This window comes from Dreissena polymorpha, chromosome 11, assembly GCF_020536995.1.
Source record: "Dreissena polymorpha isolate Duluth1 chromosome 11, UMN_Dpol_1.0, whole genome shotgun sequence".
Taxonomy (NCBI): domain Eukaryota; kingdom Metazoa; phylum Mollusca; class Bivalvia; order Myida; family Dreissenidae; genus Dreissena; species Dreissena polymorpha.
In genome coordinates, this window is record NC_068365.1 from 40,328,348 (window position 1) to 40,341,537 (window position 13,190).

Below are 13,190 nucleotides of genomic sequence, written 5' to 3' on the forward strand. Positions count from 1 at the left end.
AAATTATTTACGACGACATATATGCCTTTTTAATTTGACTTGTATTTTTAAAGCCTCTGTACTTTCAGTTTCTATTACGATGCGAAATAAAATGTCTAAAAGTGGTCGAAAGACGTCCGCGATTGTTGCGCCAAAATATCAGTCTATATGTTTGACTGTTACAAATATGTCAGTTAACATCGGTTTTTTTTATGTTTATATTATGGACAGTTTCCAGGATTAAAAATGTTATGAAACATCAGTTTATTAAAGTTTATTATAATAGTTTACAGTTTTATTTAATCAATACAAGTGTGCAGCTTCAACAGAAGTAAAGCAGCAATGATTTTGAGGTATTCATTTTTATAACTCATTTCACCCTATTTCAAGAATGAAATCACGCTATTTTTCATAATCAAATGTTGAAAACCCTATTCCCCAAATGATTATTTGGTGGCACTGGTTTAATTATAATAGTATACTGTTGCTCTGCCCTATTAAATACAAACTTAACAGTGTTTGGAACGTGCATTTCAGGGTTCCGAGTGCTGCAGTCAACTCAGCGTCACGTGGCATAGGACGGAGACTCGTGACATGCTTTGATCACCAAAGCTCGACAAGATGCTCATGTACGGGTGCAACAAGGCGGCTTCCTACAAGAACTTCTTTTCGTACAACAAAGTCAAGAAATTACCGAACGGAGTTCCCACCATGAAAAACGTGTAGCATTAGAAAAATTAGCATAATTTCTCTTTATGTAGGGAGCATTCTCAGTATCGTTCCTAAACCATGGTTACCTCGATGTTCAAGTATGGCCACGAAATTTTAATACATAGCAACTGATATTTAGTCGTTATATGGAGCACCCGTAAATCGTTGTGTTAACCATTAAACCTGCGTGTATATGTGTATATTTTAAATCTTTAATCTTTGGCATGGATGAATGCATTACATTTTTCAATTTGATAAGCTGTTCAGACGTGAATTTCTAGTTAAGAATGAGTGTGTATATTTATATTAAAAATGGCGTCGTGCATGTTTCTACAATTTCTTTCATTCAACAATGTCATACAACTCCCCGAAACACCCTATCACGTGTATCCAATTTATATATGTATATGTATGCGCGGCATTAAAACACATGACGTTGCATAATAAAAAAAATGATGCTTTGTGAATTAAAATGCTCATTATTTCATTAACCTCTGCACATTTATGTCATCAGCAACACAACATGTGGGTACCCAAAAAATGTAATGCACACAGACTAAGTAGAATAACGTTCAGAGCAGGTGTTTGTAAACTCGTGATTGGCGCTTGATTTAACAAACAAGTGTATTTGTCGTTGAAATTGGTATATGCCAGAGATGAAAATGGCGGTTATTAAGATTATAATAATGAGAAAGACTGATGATGATGACTGATGATAAAGATAAACATTTGTGATTATTTCTATGATGATGATGGTGATCATTATAACACACGCTATGGTCATAACGCCACTTCTATTGCTGCTGATTATAATGACGAGGATTAGAAAGCGGAGAAAATAAAAAGATGGTTTCACGTGTTTTTGAATTATTCCGTCGATTCGTAATATTTCGGACACGAGTCGGATTAATTTAAGATCCGAGAGAAGCTGCTTACGTTATTTTCTATTTTAAGTTTATTGGTGATACCGGAGCTTTTTTCCCGAATTGTCACCCTTAAAACAGATAAAGGAATGCACTGAAAACACGAAACGAGGTCACGGAATTACGATGCCAAATTGCGATATTTATTTCATGATTGCGCATCGGAATTTCGCTTTGCAGTTTCGCTTTTTGACTTACTCTTGTATCTTCAATGCAATTGAGTAATTAAATAGTAATTAAATTAAATGCGTTTTAATTCCCTTTTATTATTGTTTAATTTGAGTTACAATGCTATGACGTTAAATTTTATTTACACTTAAATGTATTATGAATATTGCTGGGCCAAGTATGAGGTTGAGCGCTCTATAACCAGGTTTAAACCCCCAATGCTTTGCATTGACCGTTCCAAGGCGGTGACCCCAGCTTTATTCATATGTTGTGTTTATGTTGGTTTGTATTGTGCTGTATTGTGCTGTTTTGTACAGTTTGGGCAATCGGTCACTTGCCTTAAATAAAGGACCAACTAATTGTTTTTAATGAAAATTCAATACTGCTCCAGCAGCTGGAGTTTCACTTCTTTATATTGGTTTCTTATGCTTATAATATATGAAACAACGAGTGGCCGTAACGGAACACAAAATCAGAGAGACAAAACCAGCTTTCCCTCGTTTTAAATATTTCCAAGAATGCAAATGATAGAACACAAATGTTAAAAATTTATCACATACATGGAAATTTTAAATATATATTAACGTTTAAGAAAAAAAAAATGGATTTTATTATATAAACTTTGCATTTTCCAATACTACTATTTTTGGGAAAAATCAACTGCTTATTTTGATATTTGAACAACTTTAAAATATTGCAAATATAATATAAATCTAAGCAAATACATGTAATGAAATTTACAAAAACTATGAATATTTGTGAACAAATCCTTATTTGACATTTTAAGCACCAGCTGTCAAGGATAAGCTGCCAACCACCCAGCAGTCATTGGACGGTTTAATAGCATACATACTTTCAAAGCCGTGCAATCATAGTAACCAATCGGATGATGATCTATGCACCTTAGTCTCGCTCTGGGACAGCAGGGCTTAATGCATGTGCGTTAAGTGTCGTCCCAGATTAGCCTTGCAGTCTGCCCGAGCTAGGGACGATACTTTCTTCCTTAACTAGATTTTCGCAAAGAAGAGACTTAGTTAAACGCAAATACCATAACATTGGTAAGTGTCGACCCTGATTAGCAATATCGGACTGCACAGGCCAATCTTGGACGACACTTTACGCCCGCGCATTAAGCCTCGTTTTCCCAGGACGCGATTAAAAAAAATTATATTAAGATTTCTTCTTGAAAGTTTGTAATTTAGCCGTCGATCGGGTGGTCGGTCGTAGGTCGGTCGGGCATTCGGATGGTCTATCATTAATCAATGAATATATAAAGCGTACATGTATATTTCTTTCAGCAAAATTCATTTGTATGTTTTGCTCAAATATGGTTGAGATATTCGTTTATTGACAGCGATATGTGCTAAAGGCTAAAACACTTCAATATGGATCTACTTATTTATTCGATTATGAACTTGTTTATCTATCAAATGGCGACTTTTCACAGTTATCAATTTGACTCATTTCCACTCTCTGTCGTTGTGCACATAGAGAGTTACATGAAGGTATTAAGGTCATCCCCCTGACTATGTGGTATGATTACATAGATTTTTGTAGATACAAAATGCTCGTTTTTATTTATTTGTGACCACAATAAATTCCATGCGAATATATCTATTCATACGACACACGAACACTCATATGGTACCATATTAAAACCGTAATGAAAACGAGCATTTTGTATCCACAAACATCTATTTTACCACACCACATCTGGCATTGAAATTTCGGCAATTGCCATAAGAAACAATGATTTTTAATTGTTTAGCTTTATTTTACGAAATATTGTACGAAGTTTTCGTTGATTTTGAGTATTAATGTTACTTTAAATATTCTTTGTAAATATATGTGTTACGGCGATGTACTCTGTACAAGTCTTAAATAAAAATGCCTGTCTTTCTGCCATTAAGACATTAATGAAATTAAGTATTTACAATCGTCAGAACGTAACATGTTTGCGCCTTTAACGGTTCTTTCGACGTGACGATCGTTCCATCGTGAACATTTCTGCTCAGGGAATATTTCTGAGATATTTCATTAAGAAACCTCGTTCGCTCGTGAACATTTCTGCTCAGGGAATATTTCTGAGATATTTCATTAAGAAACCTCGTTCGCTCGTGAACATTTCTGCTCAGGGAATATTTCTGAGATATTTCATTAAGAAACCTCGTTCGCTCGTGAACATTTCTGCTCAGGGAATATTTCTGAGATATTTCATTAAGAAACCTCGTTCGCTCGTGAACATTTCTGCTCAGGGAATATTTCTGAGATATTTCATTAAGAAACCTCGTTCGCTCGTGAACATTTCTGCTCAGGGAATATTTCTGAGATATTTCATTAAGAAACCTAAGTCCGTATTATTTAAAAGCCTATGACACAGATCAGTTACGATATAATTGTGTAGTTTCCAACAAACAAGATAAAGATGAACCCTAACCCTTACGGCCAGTTTTAAATAAGGGAAGCGTGGAAAACACGTTTTAATACAATTCTGACCTTATGTCATTTTAGATGATTTAAAGAAGTTTAGATTGAGAAAGAAACAAAATCATCATAACGTAACTACTTATGTTTAATAATATGCACCACAAAACACCACTGTATTAACCCTTACGAAAGAATTTTACAGTACTGAAATTATTTATTTGTCTTTTTAAAGTTAAGCATCTCTAAATAATGTATAGGTACATGTCGGTTATTACATATTTTCAACAGCAGATCATTAGCAATTCAAATTTTGAACATATATCTGTTATCAAACATTTTCATATAGTTCAACTTCAATCGCGCGTTCGGAAATCCGAAACCAGTTCTAACCAGAAAACGGAACTGTTTGTTTTATAATTAAAGCGCAAACATTTGAAACAGTCGAACCAACATAGGGTCGAATATCACTAATACTAACCGTAATCTGTATGTATTCTTCGAGTATCTGTCACGCAACTAACCGTAATCTGAATGTATTCTTCGAGTAACTGTCACGCATTTTAAGAACACGGGCTGATAAAGCCTTCCTTTACGCCCATAATGACAGAAAGCCGCGTTGATAAGCCGTAACTCAATTGTGTTTAATATGGTAATCATATAAGCGTCTTACTGCATATTTAGTAACAGTATTATCAAACATCGAACAGCCCTTTTATATATTACGTTTTCGGAAACGACGTCTTTTGCAAAATAGTAACACGCGCGAGGTGCAGCGCTGTTTTAGTGCCAGTAATAATGACATAATTATTCTTGACGCTGTTATTCACAAATGGTTCGGATGTCATTTGGGCGTCGATTTTGATTCTACTTATTTGTAATGGTACAGTGATGATAATACTGTTTTTGTTTTATGAAGTGCTGTAATTGTGAATATTTTTTGTTATTTTCTTAATAAATAGATCTTGATTTTATCAGGCACGTACTTCAGTAAACAATTAAGATAAATATTGTCTGTTGTTGACGTATTAATGATTTGGTATTTATTCAATCATCAATATTAAGTAGCAATTCTACTGGTAGTTCTAGAAGCACAAATGTCAAACTAGCCGTAACATGTTGTTTGAGAAGAGAAGTTATTATAGTTTGATAATTCCTTTAGTATTATTATATTAAAAGTCAAATCGTTTATAATTGCAGCTAAATGTCAAGTACCTTGGAACCCCGGAAGTTCCATCGCTCGCGTATCGGGGCTCCGGTCGGTATGAGGTGGCATGTCGTATCAACAATTCCTTTTCCAATATTCTGGAAACACTTCCGGAAATGAAGAAAACCGCTGCCCGCCGTCGGCTGTAAACAACCGGAAGTGCAGAGTCTGCGATTGCGTAATGCGACCAGAGGCGACGTCATCGAGTCATGCATGCACACCGATGCCTAAGCATTGCTCAAGCAAGTGGTGGATGAACGAAAGTTCCGACACGCATGAGACCAACAAAGGGAATGGTAATCAATATTTTTCAAGATGCAGAAGGGTTTTGCACATGTATGTTTGGATGCGTTTCATATCGTTATTAAAAAGAAGGCGTTAAATATATTTTGTTTAGCGAGTGCTTTTTTGAGCATTTTGTTCCTTATCTTTATCAATCGTATTTCGCGTCATTATTTCAACTAAACGTATTTTAGGCGGATATGGTGCCTAGCGACCGGGAGGTCACGGGTTCGATCCCCACTGTGGAAGCGTTCTTTAGATCTCCCCCAAAGACACCAAGTACTGGTTCTAGGCCCAGGAAACGGACTCGAGAGCGTTTGTATAAGCCTTAGGCTTTCGATGCAATCGAGCTTAAATAAATAGGTTTAAACTAAACGTATTTTAGCTATTTTCAAAAGGATATGATTTATGTATGACGTTTGCATTAAAAACAAAACTTGAGTTAACTAAGAAGATTAAGATCGATATTATTTACTTTACACGAACCAGGTGCACTTCCGATCAGCGGCGACACGTACCGAAAGTGACACAACATGTGCATGTTGTCGTGCAACGATGGCTACACACTAAGCACCAAAACAGATGAGACTGGCTGTCAGACGTGCGCATGCGTGGATTCAGAGCCGTGTAGAATTATCACTTGATCTGTGGTAGCGTTGGTGATGATGATGGTGGAGGTGATGTTTTTTTGAGCGGGTAATCTATGTGGAAGTGATGATGCTGATGATGCTGACGAAGAATAGTAGACGGATGAGAATAGGAATGATTTTTATGATAATGCCGATTGATTATGATGTAGGTGGTGGTGCTACTGCTTCTGAGGCTGCTTCTAATGATGATGATAAGGTTGATTATAATCATGTTGCTCATGATGTTGATGACGATTATGAAGATATCCATGATGATGATGATGATGTGTCGGTTGATGATGGTAGCGACGGGGATGCTATTGTATTTGATGATTATGATCATGATGTCGGTTCTGATAATGATGATGATGATGGTTATTATTATGATGATGATGATGATGATGATGATGATGATGATGATGATGATGATGATGATGATGATGATGATGGTGATGGTGATGATGATGATGATGATGATGATGATGATGATGATGATGATGATGATGATGATGATGATGATGATGAGGATGATGATGATGATGATGATGATGATGATGATGATGATGATGATATTGATGGTAATGCATTACATGTTTAAGCATTTTCAGTTTAGAGCAAAAGTATGGACTCTCCATGAATACCGTTCTAGGACTGCGCAACATTCCGCGTCACAGCAAAATTTGGAACAAACCACAAAAGAACCAACCACTTCAGCATCCGGTATGAGCTCTTCAAGCGGAAACGGGCTACCATTATCCGGGAACGGTCACGGCGCAAGTGCTGGAATAGACTCTTGGGGATCTGGTTCAGGAACCGGAGGCAGTGGCGGGAGTGGTGATCCCTGAAATGCAGCGTCGGTTGGAGACAGTGACGGGAGCGCTTCAGTTTGCGGGATGGACGCATGAGGAGCTATTAACGTCGTAAGCGGGGCGTCTTTTAGTTGTTTCGGGCCAATGTGTCCGGGAAGCGAAAGTACTGTTATTTCGTTTTTTTGATGTAACCTCATCAACAAAATATGAGACTCGTTCTTGTAAAACGGAGTTTAATGCATAAATGATGTTAAAAGGAGTTCGCGCATGCTAATCAGGGACGACAGTTTCCGCTTTTAAGGAATTTACTGTTTAAAAGAAGTGTCTTCTAGACGAAATTACCAGTCTTGGCGGGAAGTGTCGTCCCTGTCTTGGCGGGAAGTGTCGTCCCTGTCTTGGTGGGAAGTGTCGTCCCTGTCTTGGCGGGAAGTGTCATCCCAGTCTTGGCGGGAAGTGTCGTCCCTGTCTTGGCGGGAAGTGTCGTCCCAGTCTTGGCGGGAAGTGTCGTCCCTGTCTTGGCGGGAAGTGTCGTCCCTGTCTTGGTGGGAAGTGTCGTCCCTGATAAGCCTATGCGGACTGCACATACTAATTTGAGACGTTTATAAAGCATATGTATTAAACCCAATATTCCAAAAACGCGGCTAATATAGTGTCCATCGTTTGGTCGAGGGGTTCCGAGTTGTACCACCGCTTTCATAAAGAAATGGGTTTAGCATTCAACTAATTCAATAGTGTCTTAATGCGGCAAATTTTAAAATACACTCATACGGTGTTTAAATAAAAAGACAAATAACAGATGACCCCGTCGATGGTATTCTTATCAAAATTCTCAATATGCGTGGATGACATTTTGTACTTCATGTTATGGTATAACACATAGGCAACGCCATTGTCTCTATTTAATTATAAGTTTTGACCTGTTTATTTACATGCCCACACGTAATGGGAAACATGATAAATTGCACATGTCCTTCCGTCCGACCACCCGTGGTTAAACGATTGAATAACATTAATGTGTAAATGAATGTAAAGAAATGACTTATGTGTGCGACGACTTTTTGAAGAATACTCTCAATTAGTTTTGTGTAATATGTATATTAAAGCGGGACTGCACGAATTTTATATGTGTTAAATGGTAATAAATTGATACAAAATATGTTACAAGAACACAAAATAAGCAAGAAAAAAAGTATACATTGAAGACCAATTTCATAAAATGCAGCAAAGACAGATTAGCTCCCCGAGCCGATTGTGACGAAGATATTTCGTACATATGTTCCTACAATAACCGAAGCATTCGTCTTTTTTATGAGGATCGGAGTTAGTGTTTGTGTGCCGTATAAATAGATATCGTTGCCGGATATTAAAATGATCCGTAAAAATAAATTTAGATTCACATCGTTCATGCATGATATGCATGCTGTCGAATTTGACTATAATACAGACATGTTCGATTTCAGAATAAAATATCTGGCTTATTTCGCATTTTTCGACACATGTTCTTCTTAACTTTTATCTTAATTTATATTGAAATATATGTCTTATATGTTTTTTTTTACACATTTTATATAAATTCACAAAAATTTGACAAAATCGCGCAGTCCCGCTTTAAGAATCACAAAACACGCACAATTAATGAATACGTACATTATATATGCACTATTTTAAGAAAATATTACGCATCCGCAAATCGACGTTATAAAACCTTGAGTTAATCTATTAAACTTCTATATTGCATGACCTATGTATGTTTAATTGAACATGTATTTCACAAGTATAATGACTTAAACTGTGTCTATGCAGTGGCCTTATGTGGGGAAATTGATGAATTGAGGTCATTTTCGAGCGTGCGATGCTTACGAAGTGAGTTCGGATCATAAATTTCGCTTGTATCGTTCGTCCGTCCCGCTTCTTGGGCGGAAAATAAATTGAACGTGATATAGGGTTCCAAATCATACTTCATGCTATGAAAGAAGGAGCTGGATGGAGTTGCATGGACGAATGACTCTTAATGGATAAATCCGATTTTTTTAAATGTCGCCAGGATAATGAAGATGTTTTTTTTTTTCCATATTTTACAACAAATTTTGTTTTAAGATGCCACATGGAGCGTATATACACGAGCACTGCATTTCTTCATTACAGGCGGCATCCATCCGATGTTTCCGGTAGTTAGTGGAAGCGGTAATGGCGGCTGCACGGGCCCGTTCTGTATGGGCGCCAGAAATGGCGGCAGTGGAGGAGCCAGAAGTGGCGATGGGATGATGGGCGGACCCAGGGGAGTGAGAGGTAAATATTGGCGTCCGTTCCTATTGTTATTGCTGGCCGGACACGAAATTCGCCATAGGTTGTCAAACTGTGACGTCATCGAGCCACGCTTTGCAGCTGGGAGAGGCATCACCGGGGAACTAATATACGCATGTCCGGTTTGCTCTTCGGATAGAGGGATGTCCTCTGGTTTTTCCGGATCTCCGCCCAACAGCACACCAAAATTACATATACAGTGACAATAACTTAATTGCTGTAAATTGCTGCTTTAATTCAGTATTCGACCAAACGTCCTTGTTTGTAGAAAGTAAATGCAGTCACGGACGCGTAAGGACCTCATACACTTTGAAATGCAAATTAACTCATAAATGAACATTGGGACATTGATCCACAAACATCAACTTGATCTCCTTCACAATGCGAGATTTTGTCGTTTCAGTTGTTGTTAAATATTATCATATTTTTTTTATTGTTATACTGGCACATTTTCCGTTTAATTGCTATACAAATTTTCACATACAAAATTGATTCAACACAGTTCAAAAATACGAATCAACGAAGAAAGTAATAAAAATTGATTCAACACAGTTCAAAAATACGAATCAATGAAAAAGTAATTTAAAAAAATAAAAAATAATAATTGTCAAAAGTGTTATGTGTAAAAAGTATAATTTCTGAAAAGTGTAATTTGTATAACGCACGATTTCTTAAACGTATAATCTGTGACTACTACTACTACTACTACTACTTCTTCTTGTACTACTACTTCTACTACTACTACTACTACTACTACTACTACTACTACTACTACTACTACTACTACTACTACTACTTCTACTACTACTACTACTTTTTCTTCTTCTACTACTACTACTACTACTACTACTACTACTACTACTACTACTACTACTACTACTACTACTACTACCACTACTACTACTACTACTACTACTACGTCTACTACTACTAGTACGACTACTACTACTACTACTACTACTACTACTACTACTACTACTGCTACTACTACTACTACTACTACTACTACTACTATACTACTACTACTACTACTACTGCTACGACTACTACTACTACTACTACTACTACTATTACTACTAGTACTACTACTACTACTACTACTACTACTACTACTACTACTACTACTACTACAACTACTACTACTACTACTACTACTACTACTACTACTACTACTACTACTACTACTACTACTACAACTACTACTACTACTACTACTACTACTACTACTACTACTACTACTACTACCATCACTATTTTTCAATCTTACAACTGTTGCATACTTTACAATTCAGATATTCATTTTAAGGAATAGAAGGTAATAGTTGTTCGAAAATACCGTATGTATTGAAATACAACACGCCATTTATTCTATGTATATGTTAATTAAGTGAATAACAAATTGTGAGTCAAAGGCTGATATTTGCTTAGGTAGATTATTTAGGTCCTTATTTTTATCACAAAATCTCTTTTTAAATCATCGTAGAACGAAAGTAAGGCGCCTTACCCCTGCGTGGGGTTACAGTGATTATACATACTTCAATATAAAAATGAGTCACCTAATTTTCTCTGAAACTACATGACCCCGTGGTTTTACAAGCTGAGCTGTTTATTTTCTGCCAATCGAAGGTTATGATATTATTTTTAAAATTTAAATCACATCTTTCTTGTGAAATTTGACATTGTTCATATTAATACACTTCGAAACAACCTGCATGTGCATAGTGGTCATTGTTCAGGTTACAACGACAAGTGCGTGGGACCGGAGCGCTTGGCAAAAGTGGGACAAAGTATGTCGCCTGAATTTGATATCTTCCCGAGAGTTTTGTCGCGTTTGGGCTGATTTGGGCGATTACTTCTAAAAAGACCAACACTTGTATGTTTGTGTTTAATCCGAAATATATCTTGACCATTAGACACTTGACAGCAAATTGTTGGTGGTCTCTTTATTTTCTTTATATTTTGAACTCATCGCAACCACTCGAACCCAACATCCTGTAAACCCGCCTCATCCTACAAATGCGCTAATTTTAGAATTATGAAATACACGCAACTATGTTTTTGTAAATGTATACATAAATAATAATCACACATTGATTCGTTTTACTGGCTCTGTTTTGAAAATTTACTTACTGTTGTTAATATCTTGTTTTTGTGATTATCAGGATTTAACTGACCCCGAAGCAAAACGGGTTTGATTCAGAACAAGTGTTTGGATTGTAGTGAATTGCATAACCAGGCCAGCCAAGTTTTATTCACTGTTCAGCATCCCCATGATGTTTTATAAACTCGCATATAAGAATTCAAAAGTCGTTAATATACTGTTATTAAACAGTTTTACCATGTATACTTCTAATAGTTGTACATTTTTACCATATTTATTTCGAACAGTTGGGTTATGTAACCCATAACCCTTTGTAAGACCCGTCCCTTCTTGCATTTGTGATTTTTTTCTATATGTCATCACTCTTCTGAACAATTGAAAAATACAGGGGCTTTTGGTGGTTTAATTTTAATTTGAATTATTGATATGAAATCAACATTTAACTTATATGTAATATAATTATCTGTTGAAATGTATATTATTACCTCATTGTACCCAAAAACGAATATAATGATGAAACGATACACCAATGCTTTTGTTGTTTTTAAAAAAGGAAAATAAACGAACAGAAACGACGTGTTATGCAAAAAGATTAAATAGAGGATATTTGTTCATGTCAGTGTAAGATCGTTTGTTATTTCACGAGAGATCATATACAATATATATTCAAGAATGGCGCAGCTATAAGTGAAAATATTATTGTTCTATGATCACGAGTGAATGTTTCTTTTATGCCCCTTTTTCAAGACAATAATCAACAGCTGTTTCCCTTTCGCTGAAAAGTTACCCTTTCTCCCGTGGCAGCCATCAATATATTTCAAAACACAAAATGACGTCATAAGTGTTACGAAATGACTTTGAAGCATGTGAAGAAAATTATGAAATAATTACTATTTTATAACATGCGATACTCCAATGAACAAATACGTATACTGTACCTATATTGACTTTATCTTTATTGAATTATCTGTATATTTATCCTGATTATCGATTATAATCCGATACATTATACTTGCAGTTTGACACGTGGGCCTTAATTAACACCACGGTAAGGGACATTATACTTTTTAAGGAAAATGACAGAATTACAAATCCGTTGTGTTCGACCCTTTCCGTATTTCATTGTTTGACCAGAAAAACCTTCGCACATTCATCAATACATCATGGAGTTGAAGAAAATGTTCAGTATGAACATAATTTAATATGATATTTTTTTCTATTTCAATATTCGTTACCATTGTGTAATAGTTTATTAAAAACCCAATCGGGAATCCTCGGACAATTCCGCCATACCGGCGATGTGTAGCCCACTGTCCGAAGTGTTCAGATTGTTATAAAACCCGTAAGTTCAATAAAAACTCTTTCCGCGGATATGAGCCCTTTTTGTTTTTTAGTCATAACCCTAACATATATGAAGGAAGCAAATTTTGCCTCTAATTGTGTACATTTATGTTAATATGCGGAAACTGATATTGTTAGGCACAGTTATTTTCAATGATTTGTTTTCAATAAAATTTTTGATTCATCGCAACTAGACATATCAACGACGCTGTTACTGACTTGAAGAAAGGACTTTGTTTAAAAAAAACATTTTGGTTCCAAAATCCAAATGCAGAGTAACGAATTGTTAAAAACGCTATTTTCACGACTACA

At 36.0% G+C, this 13,190-nt stretch overlaps 1 protein-coding gene; it reads left to right on the forward strand.

Moving 5' to 3' along the window:
- LOC127850679 (uncharacterized) overlaps positions 1-13,190 on the forward strand; it is a 272,021-nt gene that overhangs the window by 122,830 nt on the left and 136,001 nt on the right.